Genomic DNA, 21,539 nt, shown 5'->3' with positions numbered 1-21,539 from the left:
CCTGTATACATTATTATTGTATGTCAAAAAGGACAATTTGAAATACTAATCGACGGGTCTGAGCATTTTTCAAAAAAGCAATTAGTATTTGAGATATTGAATTTATTTCAAATTACAGACTCTCTCTGTATATGTAGTATATTGAGCATATTCATGTACAAGAAAAAAAAGTTATAATGAGAAATTTAAAAAATAATCCTAGAATTTTTTGTAATACACCATTTTAAAGTTAACAAAATAAGCTTTTTTTATTTAATGAAACATAAGGTATCGAATGAAAGCTTATAACCCATGGATGGTAATAAAGGTAATAGGCCTGGGTTTTATTAGGCCAAAGTTTATTAATGCAAGCTGAAAATTTGTTAATAGCTTAACGGTGTCTAGTGGGACAAACTTTGATGAAAGGGAACACTAGAACAGGGGAAGTTTTAATAATTGTAGAACGTGATTTTAATTGTGGAATTTGTCATCGTGACCTATGTGTCCTGTCCAGTCCCATTTTAATATGGCAACCTTCTGGATTACATCTGTTACTTTTGATCGCCTTTTTATCTCTTCGTTGGACTTGCGATCACTTGCTTAATGTTGAGCATTCTCCGTTCCATAGCTCTCTGAGTCACTTGAAGTTTGTGGGCAATGCTGTTAGTTGTTAAAAGCCCAAGTTTCGGTTCCGTATGTCAGAACTGGCAACACGTACTGATCGAACGTTTTTTCCTTTAAAATAGTAGCAAGTTTGATTTAAATACTGTTTGTAATCGAATCGACCAAATGCTGCCCAGGCTAAGGAATATCTTCTATTTAAATCAGCCTTTAGGTTAAGCTTTGACAGTTCTATTTTTGTTATTGTTGTCCAGAGTTATATTTCCATTTATATCTAGAGATTCGTTGGTTATGTATTTAGTTTTTGCTTGATTTATTTTTAATTATATTTCTTTTGATTTGGTACTTAGGTCAAATAGAATTTCCTGCAATTGTTGTCTGTCTTTTGCTATTAGCGTAACATCATCGGCAAATCTCAGATGGTTTAGGTTTTCGCCGTATTTCGTCACTCCTTTATTTGCCCATTCTGAAGTTCGAAACATAATATCTTCTAGAGCTAAGGTAAATATTTTGGGTGAGATAGAATCTCTTTGTCTAACCCCCCTTTGCAGTTTTATCTTTTTTGATTCCTTCTGTTTTTATTTGCGATGTTGCATGGTCATATTTATATGTTTTTTGAATATCGGTCATCAACTCTATTGTTGTTTAAGAGGAAACAGTGGCGATTAACAGGTAGCAAAAACGCGTTCCAAGATTGCGGCTGTAATTTTGAATATTTTTTCGAGATATTTGGCACACGTTTTCGTAATATAATAAAGAATGGCGGTACAGCCCAATTTGAAAAATATATTAATATGTGGAAATTACTCTGTAATTAAATACAATATAAAAAAACGAACCTGTGGCGCCATTAAGAAGAACAAAAAAATACACTTTCTTCAAATAAACTTTTTATCCGACGCCTAGATTTTGTGTCATTTTGGAACTACTATTTTTTTTTATTTCATTAGTTGTTCCAAAATGACACAAAATCTAGGCATCGGATAAAAAAGTTTATTTGAAGAAAGTGTATTTGTTTGTTCTTCTTAATGGCGGTACAGGCTCGTTTTTTTAATATTGTATTTAATTACAGAGTAATTTCCACATATTAATATATTTTTCAAATTGGGCTCTGTACCGCCATTCTTCATTATATTACGAATACGTGTGCCAAATATCTCGAAAAAATATTTAAATTTACAGCCGCAATCTTGGAACGCGTTTTCGCTACCTGTTGATCGCTACTGTTTCCTCTTAAGGCATTAGGATTGCCCAAATTTCTATTGAGCCTTTTCGTATATATACCATACCTATCCGGAGTGTTATGTTGTATTCGTTTGATTTTCCGATTAGTGTTCTTATTACTTGTAAATGGTCTGTGGTGCCATAACCTTTTCTGAATCCTGCCTGTTCCCGAGGCTGATAACTATCCAGTTTAGTTGTTAGACGCAATGTAATTATTTTCACAAACAACATATACAAGACCGATAAGAGGCTAATGGGTCTATAGTTTTATAAGTTATATTTATTTCCCTTTTTAAATATGAGTATTATACGACCGTTTAACCAAGCTGTGGGTAATTCACATATTTATATATTTGTTAAATATAATTTTTAGCATTTTTACGATGTGTTTTCCTCCATACTTTATCATCCCCAATACTATTCCGTCTTCACCTGGAGTTCTTCTATTCTGCATTGCACTCAATTGCGTTTCTTATTTCGTCCTCTGTTATGTCTGGTATATCTTCAGATCCGACATTTTTTACTATTTTTCGGTGTTCTTCGCTTTTACCTGGCCGTGGTTCTGCTTTTGACATATGTTGTGTTTGGTAGTAGTTTTCTATCATAATGGATATTTTTTGAATTTATGTAATTTCATCGTTTTCGTCATTAATTCCGTGGCTCTCGGGTAAAAGGGCATATCTATGCAAAATGAAATTGTTCAGGAGACGAAATTGAAAGTTCAACATTTTTCTAAAATCAAATATGTTACTTTAGCCATTGTTTGGCATTTTATAATGAAAGAGAATCTAATAAACTAACTTTTGTTGCATATAAACAAGTCATACCTTACTCTAATTTGAAGTTATTAGTAGTTTTCTTCATCAGTGTACTCAGATATATCCTTTTACTCAAATATAAATGTTATTATGTATGACATTGTACAGTAGTTTGTACTACCTTAATGGTGAAAGGCTGATATTAATAAAACGGCTTATTTACTATTAATGGTTTCTATTGTAATAAAGAATGGAAAAGAAGGTGATTATTGGGTTTATTATTATGTACTAAATGCTACAAATAAACTCTGTTATTATTATTATTATTATTATTATTGAAATTAAATTATTGTGCGCTGCAGAAAGGGGTCATTCATCAATTTCTTCTCCATCCAGTAAGACGTCTTCAACGTTTTCATCCGATGGAATAGACCTATAGTAGTCGTGGAAGACATCGGGTATTAGCGGCAGCATGTCAATGAGGTCCTTCTTCTTAGTCGCTGAGATTGCGAGAGGACCACCGTAGGACAGTTCAGGGTTCAGATGGCTGCGGAAACGGCCTCTACGGTGATAGTTTATTGTCTTGAACGACGAATCGGGATCCACTGTCTCCTTGTAAAGGGCTTTTCCTGTCTCTTTTATGTAACGGAGCAACTTTATGTTCCTCCATGTAACTTTTCCGTCTTCGTTTACTTCGTTTTTTATTTTGAAGTGCCGACTTGTGCAAATTAGAGAATTGGAAAAAGTCTGACTGCTTAATTTCTGTCACAACAAATGGGTTTTTCTTCCCCGTCTGACGAAACAACTGCATCCAGTCGTGCGGGTGATAGATTGGGATATTTGATTTTTTTTCATTTTTTCTATCAGAGCGTGATCAGAGTCACACTTTTTATAGCGCTTGTTAAAAACTTCGCCGTTTCACCAAAGGTATATAGAAAGCATTTCTTACAAACAGGCTGAAGATTTCCATTAATGCGTAGGCTCTACTTATGAGTGAGTTATATTGCGATTTTTTGTGTTTCTGTTATTTTTCTTAATGTTTGTGTCTTCTTTGGCTCGGTAGTTATTAAATTTGCAATATAACTTACACGTTTCGAGTAATCACACATATTCCAGTAGTCTGTAAAAATGTGCAAGCGGTTTTCATCTGTAATTCTTTCAGCACATTTAAGCTTACAAGAGTCTAGTGGCTTGCACTCTCTTTTCGTCAGGCCACTATCTCGTTTTGCAAATTTAATAGAAATAAAAATAAAAAGACCGTTGCACGACGCCCTTTGATATGATCAATATGTTGGTAAAGAGAAAAGTAGGTCCAGTGAAATATTTACCAATATTAATTTTCGACAATGCAGCTCGTAATATTCTTTTACTCCTTTCATTTCTGAGGGTCTCCGCATCATGCTGCCTCTCCCTCCCACGTGATGATCTATTTTCCATTATTCCGCTATTGATAATGTTTTATTCCAATAATAGTAGTTAATTAACACCTCACGCATGGTAGCCTAAGATTATAACCTCAAAAGTAGAAACCACAGATGTACACGACTACAGAGGTATACGACAACACTCTAGAAACTCTAGAACAGAACTAGACTAGACCCATAGACCCAGACCGGTAGAAACAAACAACATACTTTTGGTGGCCAGGCAACCAAATCGTCGTTGGGATGTAGGTTTTCTGCCAGTGACCGTTCTTAAATACTCAACCAACGATAAAATACAACGTGTTTGAGAGATTAATAAAATTAACTAAAACAAAAAATTAATGAAATTACAGTTATTACATTTGAGTAAATGAACGTAAGTCGTGATATCTTGGTTTTGCACATATTATATTTAAACACTTTATACTGATTAAATTTGGGTAAATGAAGTTATGTCCAAATATCTCCTTTTACTCTAATCATAATTAGTAAATTTTGTGCATCTGATTCCAGTAAACGAAAATATCTCTAAATATCCCTTTTTACCCAAACGTAATTCTTGCATCCTTGGTTCATATATGATTCAGGTAAAGAGAATTATCTACTAATATAACATTTTACCCGAATTTATTTTGTAAATACATTTGGAAACTAAAGCATATCTGGAATTATTCCTCTTTACTCCATTGTAAACGCTAATTTTGTTCAATGACTCCCTTTTCACATGTCAAAATCTAATGGAAATATTTAGATTGTAAAATATATCCTTTTACCCAAATGAAGAGCACAAAATTTACTTTATTTTTATATTTTTACCTCATTTCGGAAAAAATTTGAGATATGCCCTTTTACCCGAGAGCCACGGAATTAGTTTTGTAGTTACATTTCTACCTTCGCTGGTTTTCTTCTTCCAATCTCGTATGCCTTTCTTATCTTGTAGTGTTTCGTTCAGTTGTGTTATTTTGTACTTCATTATGTCTTCTCTGATATTTTTCGTAATGATTTTGTTGATTTCTGTTATTTCTATATTGCTGTCTCCTCTTTATTAAATCTTGTGTTTCCATGCTTAGTTTTTATACTTTATCGGCTTTATTATGGGTTGATTCTTTTGCTACTGGTATTATAGTATTCGTTAAATTTTGATTTAAGATTTCAAGGTTTGAACCTTTGTCTATTAGTTCAGTACATTCTGTCAGTTTTTGTTCGTATTCGATTTTTGTGTGTTTAAGTTCGTCTATATCTATTGCTTTTTGCCTGGCGTTTATAAGTTTTCTTTTTTCTGTCTTGGTGTTAATTCTTATTGGTGTCCTTGGCATTCTATGATCGCTACCTGTGTTTATCGTGTTTCACACTCCTGTACCTAATATGACGTTTCCATCGTTGCATAATATATAGTCTATATCTTTCCTTTTTGTCCAATTCGGGCTTTGCCAGGTCCATCTCCCCTTTTCTGTTTTTTAAAGAACGTATTGGTTATGTATATGTTGTTTTCTTTTGCATAATTTACTATGATTTCGCCTCTGTTATTTCTTTCTCCTACTCCATATCATCCTAATAAAATTTCATTTTTGTTTTCTTCTTTCCCTATTTTTGCGTTGAAATCGCCCATTAAGACTACATGCCTCGTTTTGTTTGTCCTTATTTCTTCATTAATTTCTTCGTAAAATTGCTTTACTTCCTCATCTTCGTGATCTGATGTCGGGGCATAGGTCTGAATAATATTACCTATAACGTAAATTTAACGTAATTTTATGTAAAACGTTGATTAATTTGGAGGTCTATTGATATGACTCTGTTCGATATAGCTTTATACTCTGTGATCTTGGATGTCACTTTATTGTTAATAAGTAAGCTTACGCTGCCTACTGCTTGTTTTTCGTCGCCTTTGTAAAATAGTTGGTGGCCGCTTTTTAGTTCGATACATTGTTCTCCTTTTCGTCGTACTTCTGCCAGTCATATCACTGTCCACTTTATTCTTTTAATTTCTTCTTCTAATTCTAGCAGCTTTTCTTCTGAACTTAGTGTGCGTATGTTGAATGTAGCTATAAACCACTCAGTTGTGTGACGTTTTTGTGGATGTTTTATAGTATGTCTGTTTCTATTGTTCTTATCAAATTTCGGTCCCGCCAGAATAATCCGGTCAACTTAGACATCAAAATGCTTGGCAAATAACAAAAATTGCCGAAGAGCCAAATTTTGGTGGAGAGCTAGGGTATACCATAACAAATAAAGTTTAAAAAGTCCCCATCGATCCCATGTGTGCGTCAAAAGTTATTCGGGGTCATAGGTCAAAATTTGAGATTTTTTGGATTTTTTTCGAAAACGGTAAGTTTTATCAAAAAAAAACCTCAAACTAAAGTTGTAGATCTTGACATTCTCTACAAAAATTGTCCTTACAATTTTTTTCCTAAGAGTTACCATTCCTGAGATATCGCGATTTTAAAAGTTACTTTATACATTATATGCACATATAAGCCACGTATATACATATGTGGCCCTTAAGACAAGTATAAATGCCTATTTGTGTCTCTTTTATATAGCATATTATACTATCCTGAAAATATTTCTTCAAAAGGTAATCATTCCCAAACTGAATTTCCTCTATCCGCGTGGCCTTGAAAAACATTTGGCTATACCATTGTTTAAAAAAGAACAGATTGTCTATTATAGGCAATGGCTACAGTATTGTCCGTAGGTCTGGTTCATAATATTATCTGTTTCTTTTAGTGCTAAAGGTTCAGTTCAAGTGAATATAAGTACTTATTACAAGCGTCTACCATTTAGTACCGGTACCGTTATTTGTACAATTTTATAATTTTAAAAATGTCTCAGTTTTGCTTTATTTGCAATAAACTTTTACATATTGAATATTGAAGTGAAACAAGCTAAAAATGACGCAGATGTCCTTATAATTGAGACAGCAATTGAAAAATTTAAGGCAACAAACACAACAATTGTAGTTGGTGAAGATGTTGATTTGTTGGTACTGATTACTGCAAGGACTCCAGTAGATAAAGTTATTTATTTTCTGAAATCTGGAAGGGCTCAACAGTGAACAGAGATATATTCTTCGAATAGTTTATTGGCTTATCCCAAATGCCAAAAGTACATTTTATTTTTACATGCGATAACCGGCTGCGACACTACGTCCGCAATGTACAGAAGGGGCAAAACGTCAGTACTTAAATTATTCGAAAAAAAAGATTTGACTGACTGCTGTAAAGTTTTTACAGAACTTGTTTCTACACCGCAAACAATAATTACGGAAGGAATTCGCTTTCTTCTTGCGGTTTATGGAGCTCCAAAAAAATTATTTGTCTTGATAAATACCGATACTTAACTTTTGTAAAAAATACGCGAAACAAGAAGCAAGTACAACTATCATGTCTTCTTCCAACATCAGCATCTGCTTTTCAACATTTTTATCGAGTATATTATCAAGTTCAAACATGGCTAGGCAACGAACTGAATCCAGAAGACTGGAGTTGGAAATTAATAAATAATACTCTGGAACCGATTAAAACCTTACTCCCACCTGCTCCAGAAAAACTCCTTAACACTATTTTTTGCAATTGCAAAAAAGGTTGTAGTGCCAAATGTGGATGTAAAAAAGTCGGGTTGCTGTGTTCTCTAGTGTGTACCAACTGCCAAGGTCAGTCTTGCTCAAATGTCCAGTTTAGTACAACAGAGGAAGACTCCTGTGATTTTAATGAAGAGACCAATGACTCAGTCACATTTGAACAATTTTTGAACATCCAGCAAGAGGAAGAGGAAGAAGATGAAATCGAAGAAGACTTGACTGTTGAAGTAGACTTTCAAGAATATGAATCTGATTAAAATATCTAAAGAAATCAAAACAATAGTTAACGTAATAATCAATAGCAATATCAATAATCAATATCAATAATAAGGTAATATCTAGAACTTGACCGGTATGGTTTCCTTAAATTATCCTAAAATTGTCAAAACAGTTAGTGGAGTAGGCCTACAGGGGAAACCACGGTAAAAAAAACGCGCCGAGTACACTACCTCACAGGTGGTGTGGAAACGTGTGCATATCATGTATAATGTGACTCTTTGAATCGCGATATCTCAGGAATGGCAACTCTTAGGAAAAAAATAGTAAGGACTATTTTTGTAGAGAATTTTAAGATCTACAACTTTGGTTTAAGGTTTTTTTTTGATAAAACTTACCGTTTTCGAAAAAAATCCAAAAAACCTCAAATTTTGACCTTTGACCCCGAATAACTTTTGACGCACACATGGGATCGATGGGGACTTTTTAAACTTTATTTGTTATGGTATACCCTAGCTCTCCACCAAAATTTGGCTCTCCGGCAATTTTTGTTATTTGAAATGTCTATATAGACCGGGTTAGAATCCGAGGGACTGACTGAAATTTCATTGCGAGATTCTGAGACACTATCTCTACTCGCCTGGGGTAATTCTTTTCGAATATTCGGTATTTCATAAGGGGTGTTTTAGCCTTAACTTGTCACACTGGCCAGGCGAGTTGACAAGTAGGGGGGATATAGGGAAGGAGTTTGGGGTTTGGGTAGGATAATACTAGGGTTTAAGCCTGGTTTCCCCTAAGTAGGGAGTGGAGGAAAAACCATATATAACCATTATATGGCTATACAATTCTTTTTTTCTTTTCAGTCTCCAGTTATTTATATTCTTTATATTACAGCTTTGCCTGAGGTCTGTGCTACGTTGTCTATCCCATAATGATTTTCCTGTGATATCTGGGACTATTTTCATTTCACACGTTTCCATCAGTATTTTTGTTATTGTGGTGTCAGGTCTTGTTTTCGCAGCAGAGTAAGTCATAATTGGCCTAACAACTGTCCTATAGATCTTGGAATTTGTTTCTGTCGGTAGATGTGTGTTGGGCCAGATAGTATGGTTAAGACATTCTGCGATTATGTTGGCTTTGTTTACTTGTTAGGCAACTTCCCCTTCTGTGTCTCCATAACTGTGCATTAGCACTCCCACGTAGCTGATACTTCTTTATTTCTGGATTATTTTGCTGTTCACTTCCAGTTTGCACCTTATTGGATCTTTAGTGATCTTTAGAAATGAACTGTATCAATATCAATATGTCAATTATAAATCAATTTATATTTTCCCTAAGAAACATATAGGAGGAAAAATATCTATCCGAAAATATTTATCTGAGAATTTTGTACTTTGGTTATAATTATTATTAATTATAATAATCAATATAACTCGTTTTATACTAGCATCACACTTCTATAATAATTTAAAGCTAATTTAAAAAAGTTCCAAACATTAGAATAAAAAAAATTTCAAGCTGAGCTTGTAACTGTGGAAATTACCAACACCGACAAAACATTTTTTGCCTTTATCAAAGTCATAGATCATTCTCACTTGTTTTTTAAACGTGCCAGAATGACACGTGAAATTTTCAATTCGCCCGACGAATAACAAATTGAAAAAGGTTGCTATGTCATGGCTGGTGTTGTAAGGTATACCACCGAGGTAGTTTTTTTTTTAAAGATGAACTGGGATGGGAGGAATATGTTATTAGGATTAAATATGCTAATTGTACCAACTGGATGTGTTAGTGCAATTCCGACAGGGATGTTTTTGTTCGTGTTTGTTTTGATTAATGTATGAGATAAAGGTATAAAAACAATTTCTTACAACTAAAAATAGCTTAATTTTTATTTGATTGAATCAAATAAATAAGATTCTTCAATATTATTTTATACAGAAAATTAAGGCACAAACAAAAGAAATTTTTAGTAAATGCTACAGTTGTTGTTGGGTTTGTTATAACACGTAGTAGTCCATTGGATCACGGTTTTTGCACCAAATTTTAAAGAACCGCCTGGATTGACATGAAATTTGACATACACATACCTATAGCTACCGAATCAAAGAAAAAAGTGATATTGTGCCGATGTGTGTTTTGCCCAGGGGGTGAGTATCACCCCTTCTCGGGGTTGAAAAAAATTACATTTAAAGTAAGGTACGAATCCGACATCGACGGCAGACGGCAGTTACAGTTGTTACCATGACATACGTATTTACTTTGCACTATTAATCATTATCGACTGACGTTCTGCCGGACAGCAATTGCAGTTAGATATCGGAATCACTCTCGTACAAATTAATAGAGCAAAGTACTGACGTCTGTCACGGCGACAGCTGCAACTTCCGTCTGCAGTTGCCGTCTGCCGCCTGCCGTCGATGTCGCAATCGTACCTTCAATGTGGAAATGGATAAATTAACCAATAGGGAACTTGCACTAAAAAATATTTTTCCACCTACCTCTACCGAAAGTATACTTTTCCGGACCTGATTGTAGGGAGCAAAGTTGTACTTTTCCTCCCTAGGGAGGAAAATATTTTTCCTCCCTAGGGAGGAAAAGTAAAAGTGACGTCACGGTATTTCATTCATGAAATATAACTTATTGACGCCCTGTACAATATCTATTTTCTATTACGTAAGTACCTATACATTTTAACGTTTATTTAAAAACACTCTATATTTTGCAGAATGGTAAAAAACAGTAAATTGTTATTCTGATTTAACAATGTTTACATTAATAATTTGACTTTTATTTGACAGTTGACAGTTATATTGTACCTACTAATTAGTTTTAGTTCTAATAAATTTTGTTGGTTAGTTACATAAATAAATTAAGTAAAAATGAAAAAATTACTTGTTATTTGAGGAAGGTGGAAAAACCATATGTATAACATGGGAGTAAAGTGCCTTTTCCTCCCTTGAATGATTACTGCCCTCCGCTACGCGTCGGGCAGTAAACTTCATTCTCGGGAGGAAAAGAAGCACTTTCCTCCCTTGTTATACAAATAGCTATTTTTGCATAAAATTGTTAATTTATGTTTAAAAATGTTATATTCAAAATATTACGTCTTAACAATGAATAGTGTACGAATAACATCTGATCAAAGTTCCGCGCCTAAAATTTACGTTTCATACAACTTCAAAAGCGCTGGCTGGGGTCTGACGTCACAGACCACTCGTATCGTTCGCCCTTTCAGTGGGCTATTGCATTGAATGCAGTTTGCCATTGCCAGTTGTGCGTGTCGAATAACTGTGTTGTTTGCTGGGTATTTATTTTATTGTATTTAGTGCAGTTTTGTGTATTTAGTGTTTAATATACTTTATTTAAATGGAAAAAAAATCTGCGCAATATAAGTACTGTATAGTGCCGGGATGCAAAAGCACAACTGTCAGAACATCCAACAAATATTTTTTTACTCTACCAGTAGAACCAAAACGTCGATTAAAATGGCAAAAGGCATGCAGGCGAGATAAAAAGGATATTTCACAAAAAAGCAAAGGTCTTTATGCCTGTAAGGATCATTTCGATGTAAGTATTTATCTAATTAGGTACCTATTTTCTATTAAAAAAAATATTAGTTGTCGTTTCATGCAAGGTGCCTACTTATACTTGTTTATTTGTTGCAGTTGAAACAAGATATGGATAACTATATAAAATTTAAGATTATGGGTGGTCCCAAAATTATTAAGTCAGGTGTTGTCCCGCACATATTTGATTGTCAACCAGACAGAAAACGAGCTTTTTCTCAGCCTGTGAGGGAAGCAGCCCTTAAAAGGGTTAGACGACAGCTTCTTGAAGATGCCGCTTCTACATCTAAGTCTGTTTTAGAGGACAATGGTGATAAGAGACAGTGTGATCCTAATTTCACAAAATAAGTACAATCATTACCTGAATTGAACCAATCAGCTTTACCTCAAAAACTAATGTAATGCTTTAACACAGACTCACATCAAAATCAGAAGTAAAGATATTCAGTGTAAATTTCAAACGAGTGTTACAGTCGGGTTGTCGCCATTGAAAATACATAATAAGGATGCAGGAACTTCACCCATAAAAGACTTGAAACTTGAAATATTATTTGAAGATACAAAAAGTGAATCTAAAAATTCTGTATTTGAAGATAATAGTGAATATAGTGGTAGAGAAGACTGTTGGTGCAATAAAAGTGATTCTTTATCTTGTGATGAAGATGCGAAAAAAGAGGAAGCAAAAAAATTTAAAAGTTTGTTTCTGAAGTGTACAGAGATGAGGTTACAATACAGACCTAGATTGTATAAGGGGCTACCAGAATATGCATTTTATACGTTTCAATTAATGGAAAATATTGTAAGACACAAACAATGCATATATTTTTAACTCTTAAAAATATGAGGACATGACAAACATTTATGTCTCTTGGAGATGATTTCGGCATAAGCGAAAGCAATGCTTCGAGAATATTTGCAAAATCTCTTCCATTACTTAGTAAATATTTAAGATCTTGTATTTTTAATCCCCACGTGAGTTCATTTAAATTAAACTTACCCTTTGCCGAGCTCGTTATAGTAAAGTATTTTGTATTATCGATTGCTTAGAAATTGAAATTGAAAAACCATCAGATTCTGTTAAACAGTCCTTAACATGGCCTGAATACAAAAAGTGCAATACTAAGAATAGCTTTCACTACTTTTTATAAAATTTGCCACCATAAAGACATCAGCGGTAGGTAAATTGTCAGATTGACCTTTTGAAAACCCCTCATCCGTCATATTTATTATGCGATTTAAACTCTTTACAAAGTAGCACTCAACTTTATCAATTTCAGTTTGAAACTAAGCTGATTGGGGAACTCCTTACAATATATAAGATGAACAAAAATAATACCTAGGAATTTTCAATTAAAGTAAATAACCTAATCGCTTTCTTTTGAAAAACCCTCGTGAGTAATAGTACTTATACGTTTTAAACACATTAGTAATTTCTAAAAATTTATAAATTTCACTTTGAAACTAAATAAACTGGTTGTAGAACTATGCAAGAATACAAATAATAGCTGGTAATTTCTATTTAAATACGATTAAAATGTAATAAACAATAGTCGTAATACCCTAACCGCGTTGGTTTCGACTGCTCGATTGACTAGCCCGGTTGACTGGTCCGTGACGTCAGACCAATAGATGGACGTTCAAGAGCCTCCTAAGATATTTGACTTTTATAGCATTTTCAAAGCGTCGTAATAAGCGTACGGGTTAAAAATATTTGTTTTTTTCGCATGCAAGCGTTTTAAGATCATGTTACCTTATGTTTTTTAATATTATTTTAATATTTAAAAATTTATGCAAGTTACCTATTCTAAGCAACTTTTTTCTATAGGGTTTTTTCACTAAGTCAATCTTTTTCGAATTATTTATGAGTCAATATGTTCATTTTTCAACAAAAAAACGACGTTTTTTAAACGGTTTTTCGCAAATAACTCAGAAAATAAGTATTTTATCGCAAAAAATTACCCTTAGAAAAAATATAGCATATAAAAAAATAAAAAAAAAATAGTGTCTGCAATAGGTCTCTAGACGCAGTAGACGCAGAGTTGTAGCTAATAAAAAATATGTTCAAATTCGTAAAATTCCAAATCAAATATTTCAACGTGAAATAACAAAAAACGAAGCACTTTTTGGGGAAAAATCATGGCAAGTTTTATTTTTATTTTGAAAAGAATTTTAATTTTGTTTTTTAAAAAAGTTTCTAGCATCAAAAGTAAACAGTTACACTCAAAATAAAGTTAGTCCCTTTTTTTGGTAAAAAAAAATCGGAAAATCACCCCCAAATTAGCATCTCAAGTAAAGTAAATCGTGTTGCTTTATCTTTTATTTATATGACCTGTAAGTTTTATTGGTTCACAGTGCTTATTTCACAGTTTGCACAGTTATTTGGTTTTAAACTAAATTTTATTTAATTTTTAATTTTAAAAAACGGTTTTTTTCAAAATAACTTAAAAATTATTAGTGATACCAAAAATCACAAACCGTAAAAAAATGTAGGTTTTGCCTTTCTGAATATTTTGGATGTTTTGTTTTTCTGTAACAAAAAAATTGGTTAAGATATGGTTATTCAAAATTTGCATACACTCATAATTAGTCACTCGTTCAAAGTTTTTTCAACTACAGCCCTTTCAAAAATAAGCACTTTAACCCGATGAAACTTACTGATTATATACACAAGTAAAGCATGTAACGATTAATTTCATTTAGAATGCAAATTTGGGGGTGATTTTCACTAACTTTTTACCAAAATCAAAGGGACCAACTTCATTTTAAGCGCAACTTGCTTAATTTTGATGCTAGAAACTTTTTTGAAAAACAGAAATAAAGCTTTTTAAGTACTTAAAAAAAGTTGCAAAGAGTTTTTCCCAGAAAGTGCTTCATTTTTTGGTTATTTCAGGTTGAAATATTCAATTGGGAATTTGACGAATATGAACCTATTTTTCATTAGCTACAACTCTGCTTCTATTACGTCTACAGACCTCATTCTGACACTATTTTTAAATTTTTTTTATAATCTATATTTTTTTGATTTTGAATTATAGAACAAAAGTTGCTTATAATGGTTAGAAACTCACCCCCAGGGGCAAAAGCACACATCGGCACAATATCACTTTTTTTTTCTTTGACATGTTGGCTATGTGTATGCCAAATTTTATGTCAGTCTAAGGGATTCTTTAAAATTAAGAGGTTTTGAAATTTTTTACCGTTAGTGAACAGACTATAGCAGGTGATAAAGAAAAATGTTGTTAACATTAAAATATTATCCTTCAGAAATACACTGGAATTAAAATTTCATAACATGAACCAACTATGGTAGCACAAAATAGTGAAAAATAATTATCTTGTTACACTAATGGAAACAGCAAGGACTTTGATACGTTTATATCTCCTGGTGCTAATGATTCTATGTGTAAATATATCTCTCATCGCACTGTTATACATTTCCAGTAATAGGCGAGGAAACGAACCATTACACCTAGGAATTTTGTTGCAGTAAGATGAATCGTCATGCAACTTTTTGCATTCGATTAAGGAGAGTGTCAGGAAAGTTTGTGAACTAAATTGATTTCCCGCAGATGAAAATTTCCATAAGAAAAATGCATTCACACTGCATCTCGAAGAGATGGAAAATTAAAAATTTACAACTCAGGAAATACTGACCGAAATAAGTTCAATTTTTATAGTCGGGTGTTTTGGAGTCGTTGAACACGAATTTCGTCTCGGCGATGGACTCCAAGGTACCTGGTGCCCAGGGTAAAATTTGTCGCCTGGAGTTTTATGTTATAATCAAAATCAATCAATAACCATTACTCGGGGGTTTTAGTGATCGCTGAGCACAAATTTCATGACGGCGATGGTCTCCATGGTACCTGTTGCCCATGATGGTGGAACTTGTCGCCTGGAGTTTTATGTTATAATTATTCAAAATCAGTCAATAACCATTATTACTCGGGAGGTTTTGGTGGTTGCTGAGTACGAAATCTATCACGGCGATCGTAGTCGATGTACTTGGTGCCCATGGTGGAACTCGTCGCCTAGATTTTACTGTTATAATAATTCAAAATCAGTCAATAACCATTAGTCGGGGTTTTGGGGGTCGCTGACCACGAATTTCATGACGGCGATAGTCCCCGATGTACCTGATGCCCAGGGTGGAAGTCGTTGCCTGGAGTTTTATGTTATAATGATTCAAAATTAGTCAATATCCATTACTCGCCTGGTTTTGTTGGTCGCTGAGTACGAATTTCATGTCGACGATAGTTTTAAAATTACCTAGTGCCCAGGTTGGACCTACCTGGGACTGTAATTCTACCTCGACGACGGTGGGAGGGCCGAGTAACCGATCGTGGTTCCTAAAATTGTGAGGGGAGCACGACCGATGAAACCAAGAACAGTCCCAGCGTCCAGCGACTGTGCACCGGGTGGTCGCCGGACACCGCCGCTGGATGCTAAAAGGCGTCGCAACTGAGGCGAGCAGTTGCGACGCCTTCGCCTTCAGCAGTTGTATTTCACCCTCCAACTTTCCTGCGACTACTCTAATCCCTAAAGTTAATCTCGCACACTCCAGCGTTGTGGCCGGGGGTCGATGGGTGAGCCCCACACACCATGCGGGGGCTCTGCCGTCGAACTCCGATCACAAATCTATATTCGAAATCTTTCTCGACATACCCATAACGAGTAGCCGCCATGTCTTACCCCACCAAAGTACCTTTCCAATCACACATCCACTACAAATCCCGCGTAACAGGGTAGGCAGCAGTTACGCGGAAATTCCAGGTTGCCTGTGAATACAGGCTGCTACTGCGTCCGGAAGCAACCGTGATAAAAAGCCTAGAGGAGTAAACCTCAATAAAATAATCCCCAATATCGCGGTGGAAGGCATCGTGCCAAAGATATGAGAGATGCGAGGGTTAGAGCATCACAAACGATCCCTTCGGGATACCTGGCGACCTCCCGAAGCAACCTAGCCCTAACGTGGTAAGGGCGCACTGCCACATCGGACGCGTAGCACGTCCCGACTCGTGGGAATTCATATGAATAAAACCAACTCAAAAAAAGGGAAAAATAACGACGACCAAAGGCAAAAGGACAATGACGACGCATTAATTAGTGAAATTGAGAATAGGGAAGAACAGTCGCAAGACGACACAATATATGAAGCTGAGTAGAGAAAGTTTGAAAGGGAGATGCTACAATGGCACGACCAACAGCCTAAACTAAACAGATCGGGTGCCATAAAGCACTCGACACTTGTAGGGGAAGAAATTAATACAAGAGAAGAAGAAGAGGAAGACCCCTCGGTGAAAATCCTGGAAGCGAAAGCTTTTACAGAAAGTCACGAAGAAAAAACGGAGGAAGAAAGGGGAGAAACTTGGGAAGATATAGTGGAGAGTGTCTTAACAGCCTTCTTGTTCGACGAATAGGACAGAAGAGAAATGCAGCAAATGAAAAAAAGAAAACGGGACAGCCTGGAGATAAATGAAAAATTCAAAAAAGAGAAACTTGAAGAAAGCAAAAAATATCCAGAAGAAACCGACAGGGAAAACGTCCAACAGAAAATGAAACAAATACTTGATATACTTAATACAGAAGGCCCAATAGAGGACGAAAGAATAAGGATGAAAAAACTCGTAGGGAAAATCAACTTTATACAAAACAGAAAAATTAGCTCAAATCAACCAACACAAGGGACGAGAAAAATATAAGATGCGAACAATGTAAATTTAAGATCGAGCAAGAGAGACAAAGAAAAGAAACAGAAAAAATAATAGGAATTATAAACAAGGGGGTAGACATAGACACCTTTAGTCAAGTCCACTAGAAGAAATGGGAGGACAAGGTGTTTGAAAAACGAAGTGGGAACATGGGGGACTGCAAGAGATAATTGAAAAAAAAAGAATGCATAATAATAACTAAAAACGAAATAAAAGACGGAAAGGTATAGGGCGTCATAAGAACGCTCAGGGAAGAAGTAGCAGAAATCATTGAGGAATGCAAAGTGGGCGACATAGAGTACATAGAAAATGTAAAGAAAAGCTCTATGGCCAACCAAAGGAGACAGTGGTACACATATGTAACCAAAGTGGGTGAACAGGGAATGTATGAAATGGCCGTAAAGGCCATAAATATAATAAAAAAAAGGGAGAAGCCCCCGGAAACCATCAGAGTTATCGTTAACAACGAGATAAATAGGGAAGATGTGCGAAAAGCTCTCGAATTTGTGGGGAGAAAAGAAAATATAGTATGGGAAATAGTTATTAGAGGGAAGGAGATGGATAAAGGGGAGAGGCATGAGCAGGAAGAAGCCCTGCTAATCAAAACGGGGGGGAAATTATACACTGATGTATTAAAAGAGATGAATCAGAAAATTGATATAGGGAAGATTGGCTTAAAAGTAAATAGGCTAAAAAAACAGAAGGGGGAGACATCCTCGTAAAACTAAAGGGGAAGGGATCAGCCGAGAAACTGAAGAAGGAGATGGACAGTAAAATAACGGGAATGAGCATGGCTGTTCGGAAGAAAGAAAATTATTTTTCCATCACGGCAATAGACCCAGGGTTTACAGAAGAACAAGTAATAAGTGCGATAACAACATATACCGGTATCCCCGAGGACGAAATAGATGTCAAAACGCTACGTATAAATAGGCATGGGGAACAGGTGGCAACCATAGCCGTACGCCCCTCAAAAGCAGAAGAGCTACGGAGGTATAGAACAATAGTAATAGGTTGTGTTGTATGCCCCATAATGGAACGCCATAGGCCGATAAGGTGTTATAAGTGCCTCTATTATGGTCACAACACCTATGAGTGTAAAGGGGAGAGCAGGGTAGCATGCTGCTACAACTGATTTAAAAACGGACATACAGCGGTGCAGTGTAGCAGCACTGCGTACTGCTTAACTTGTAAGGAAGAGGGTCATAGAATGGACCGCATGACATGCCCAGCCTATAGGGCGTGGGTGTACGGCAGGGGAGGGGAAAGGGAACCCATAAGGAATTAAAAGAAACAAAAGCGAAATGGTGAGAGGTGGTTTCCTGAAGAACGGAGGTGGGCCCCTATACAGCCCACTAGTGAAACAGGAAACCACCTTTCATTAAGTAAATTTATCGATTTCAATTATACATATTTATATTTATTTATTTTATTTATTTGAAAATTTTATCTATACATATTTTATTTATATAAATTTTATTTATATAAAATTTAATTTCACATATAATTTTAAAAACCTTAGTGTGTTGTGTATTGTCCAGTATACCATTTTAATCTTTTATTTATTTATTTACCTATTTATTCATTTTATATTTACACCTTTATTTTATTTATATTTATTGTGTTCAATATATACAAACGGATATCAACTCTCTAGGGAACTGAACCAAAAATTAACCTCAAGGATCAACCTGGTATAAGGATAATGCAGGTGAACGTGGGTCGAGCAAAACGCGCACACGATCTGGTCCACGTGAAGTCGTGAAAGCCCGCACGCTAAAAATAGACTTACTCATCGTCCCGGAACCTAACAAAAAAATAACGTCGGACGGTGGCTGGGTGCAGGATACAAACAAAAACGTGGCGGTGCTCTTCAGAAATAAAGATTTTGGCGTGCGTGGCATAGTCAGAGGCGGAAATTATATCCTCATTAAGATGAAGGATTTTTGTCTCCTGGCATGCTACATATCTCCAAACATACCCATCAGAGACTACAACCAAAAAGTAGATGAAATAATGAGCATCGCTACAAGAGAGAAGCAAATAATGATTGTCGGGGACATCAACGCAAAATCTAGGTCATGGGGCTCTCCCATGAATGATGAGAAGGGAGAGTTCTGGAATGAATGGATAGCCCAGGCTGTCCTCCACGTACTCAATAACAACAAACCCACATTCATAAGAGGGGCCAGTTAATCGCATATTGATGTAACCATTGCAACAGAAAGGCTATCCAGACGCATAAAAAATTGGGATGTCCTCGACGAACCTCGACGAGTTATTCACCTACCACTGTTACATAACGTACGAGGTGTTGGTTAAAGGGAGGGTTCTAAGAAAACCGATAGGTCGAAGAGAGAAAATATTAAACAAAAAGAGGTACCTATCGGAGATTAAAAAAATCGACGAAGACGCAATAACAGATCTCGGCCAACTCAGGAAGACACTCATTAACGCCGTCGAGTTGGCCACAGAGAAAACAAAAAAGAACGAAAGAACCCCCTACTGGTGGAAGGATGAGATAAGAGAACTACGTGAAGTGTGCCTCCGAGCTCGGAGGAATTACACAAGAAGCCAGGGCAACCCCGAGATCAATGAGATATATAAAACAGCGAAGAGGAATCTAAATAACAAAATAAAGAAAGAGAAAAAGGAAAGGTGGCAGAATCTGATAGACGCGCTAGAAAATGATATATGGGGAGACGCATACAAAATAACGATGAAGTCTCTCAAAATGATCGCCCCATACAGGCTAGACGAAGACCAGCGGCGTGAATCTGCGGAACTGCTCTTTCCTGCCAAGGAGGAGCAAGCTTTCCTAAGGATTTTCCCCACGGTAGTGGAGGAGTTTACGGAGGAAGAAATAAAATTTGCTGGTCAGGAAATTAAATCGGAAAAAGCTCCCGGCCCCGATGGTCTGCCACCTGAGGCACTGAAGATAATAGCAACAGAGAAACCAGGTTTGATCAGAAGAGTATTTAACAATCTACTGCGGAACCAAGAGTTTCCCAGGGAATTAAAGGAAGCAAACCTGGTATTACTACTCAAGCCCCCCGACTCGGCATCCTCTTACAGGCCGATATGCCTTCTAGACTGTCTTGGCAAGTTTTACGAAATTTTTGTGAAGAAGAGGCTGGAAGAGGTATTGGCAAGTGAGAGAGCTCTATCCAGTCAACAATTCGAATTTCGAAAAGGTCGATCAGCAGTAGATGCAGCGATCTGGATTAGGGACGCGGCACAACAAGTAGAAAGAGGTGGGTGGTACCTGTTCTATGGGATATTAAAAATGATTTCAACTCGGCGAACTGGGGCCTCATCATCGACAGGATTGTCGAGCTGGGGGCCCCGGATTACATGTCCAATATAATAAAGGACTACCTATCGGAAAGAAGCGTATGCATAACGAAGAAAAATAAGATGAATATGCCTGCTGGAGTACCCCAAGGGTCAGTCCTGGGACCCACAATATGGAACATATTATACAATGGGGTACTAGAGGTAAATAGGACACAAGGAGTAAGGGCAATAGCATACGCAGACGACCTAGCCCTACTAATCGAGGACGACACGAATCGGGGCATCATACACAAAGTAAACACAGCAATAGAAAAAACCGCGAAATGGATAGAGAACAACGATTTAAAATTGGCAGTAGAAAAGACTGAGATAATTATCTTGAGGGGACGGCGGGATCGAAAAAACATTAACTTTCGGTTCAGAGGCTCCGAACTAAAACCCCAGAAAACAGTTAAGTATTTGGGAATAATCTTCGACGACAGAAGGTCATTCGGCCCACATATACAGGAAGCATGTCGGAAAGCGGAGGCAAGGACCTCAGTCCTACAAAAATTAATGCCGAATATAGGAGGCCCTGGATCACACAAACGGGCAGTAATGCTACAATCCATTATGTTAATAATATTATATGGGGCCCCAGTGTGGCATGAGGTCGTAAATAAAGCCAAATACATAGACATGCTTCTCAGATCGCAAAGAAAACCCCTGATCAGAGTGTGTAGCGCGTACAGAACCGTATCAACCGTTGCCCTACAGGTAGTGGCCGGAGCTGTGCTGGTGCATATTCTGAAAGAGGAGAGGGTACGAATGCATCGAAGGGGTAACGGAGCTATAAGTTCAGGACCAGAAGAAAGAAGAAGAAGCCTGGAAAGTTGGCAGGATCAGTGGTCAAGAGAAACAGGCAAAAGCCGCCTGGACGAGGACCCTTATCCCTGATGTAGTGAGGTGGTATGAATGCAGACACAGGCGCGTTAACTATTATTTCACACAATTTTTGACGGGCATGGATCCTTTCGGTCATATACATATCGTATAAGAAAAACTGAGGACGATCTGTGTACCGAGTGTGGAGTAGGGGATGACGCGCACCACGTGATATTCGTATGCCCTGTATATCATGCAGGGCGAACCTTGCTACAGCTGAGAATGGGGTCCCCGCTGGG

The sequence above is a fragment of the Diabrotica virgifera genome, chromosome 6 (genome assembly GCF_917563875.1).
Source record: "Diabrotica virgifera virgifera chromosome 6, PGI_DIABVI_V3a".
NCBI classification, from domain to species: Eukaryota; Metazoa; Arthropoda; class Insecta; order Coleoptera; family Chrysomelidae; genus Diabrotica; species Diabrotica virgifera.
This window is presented reverse-complemented; position numbering follows the sequence as displayed.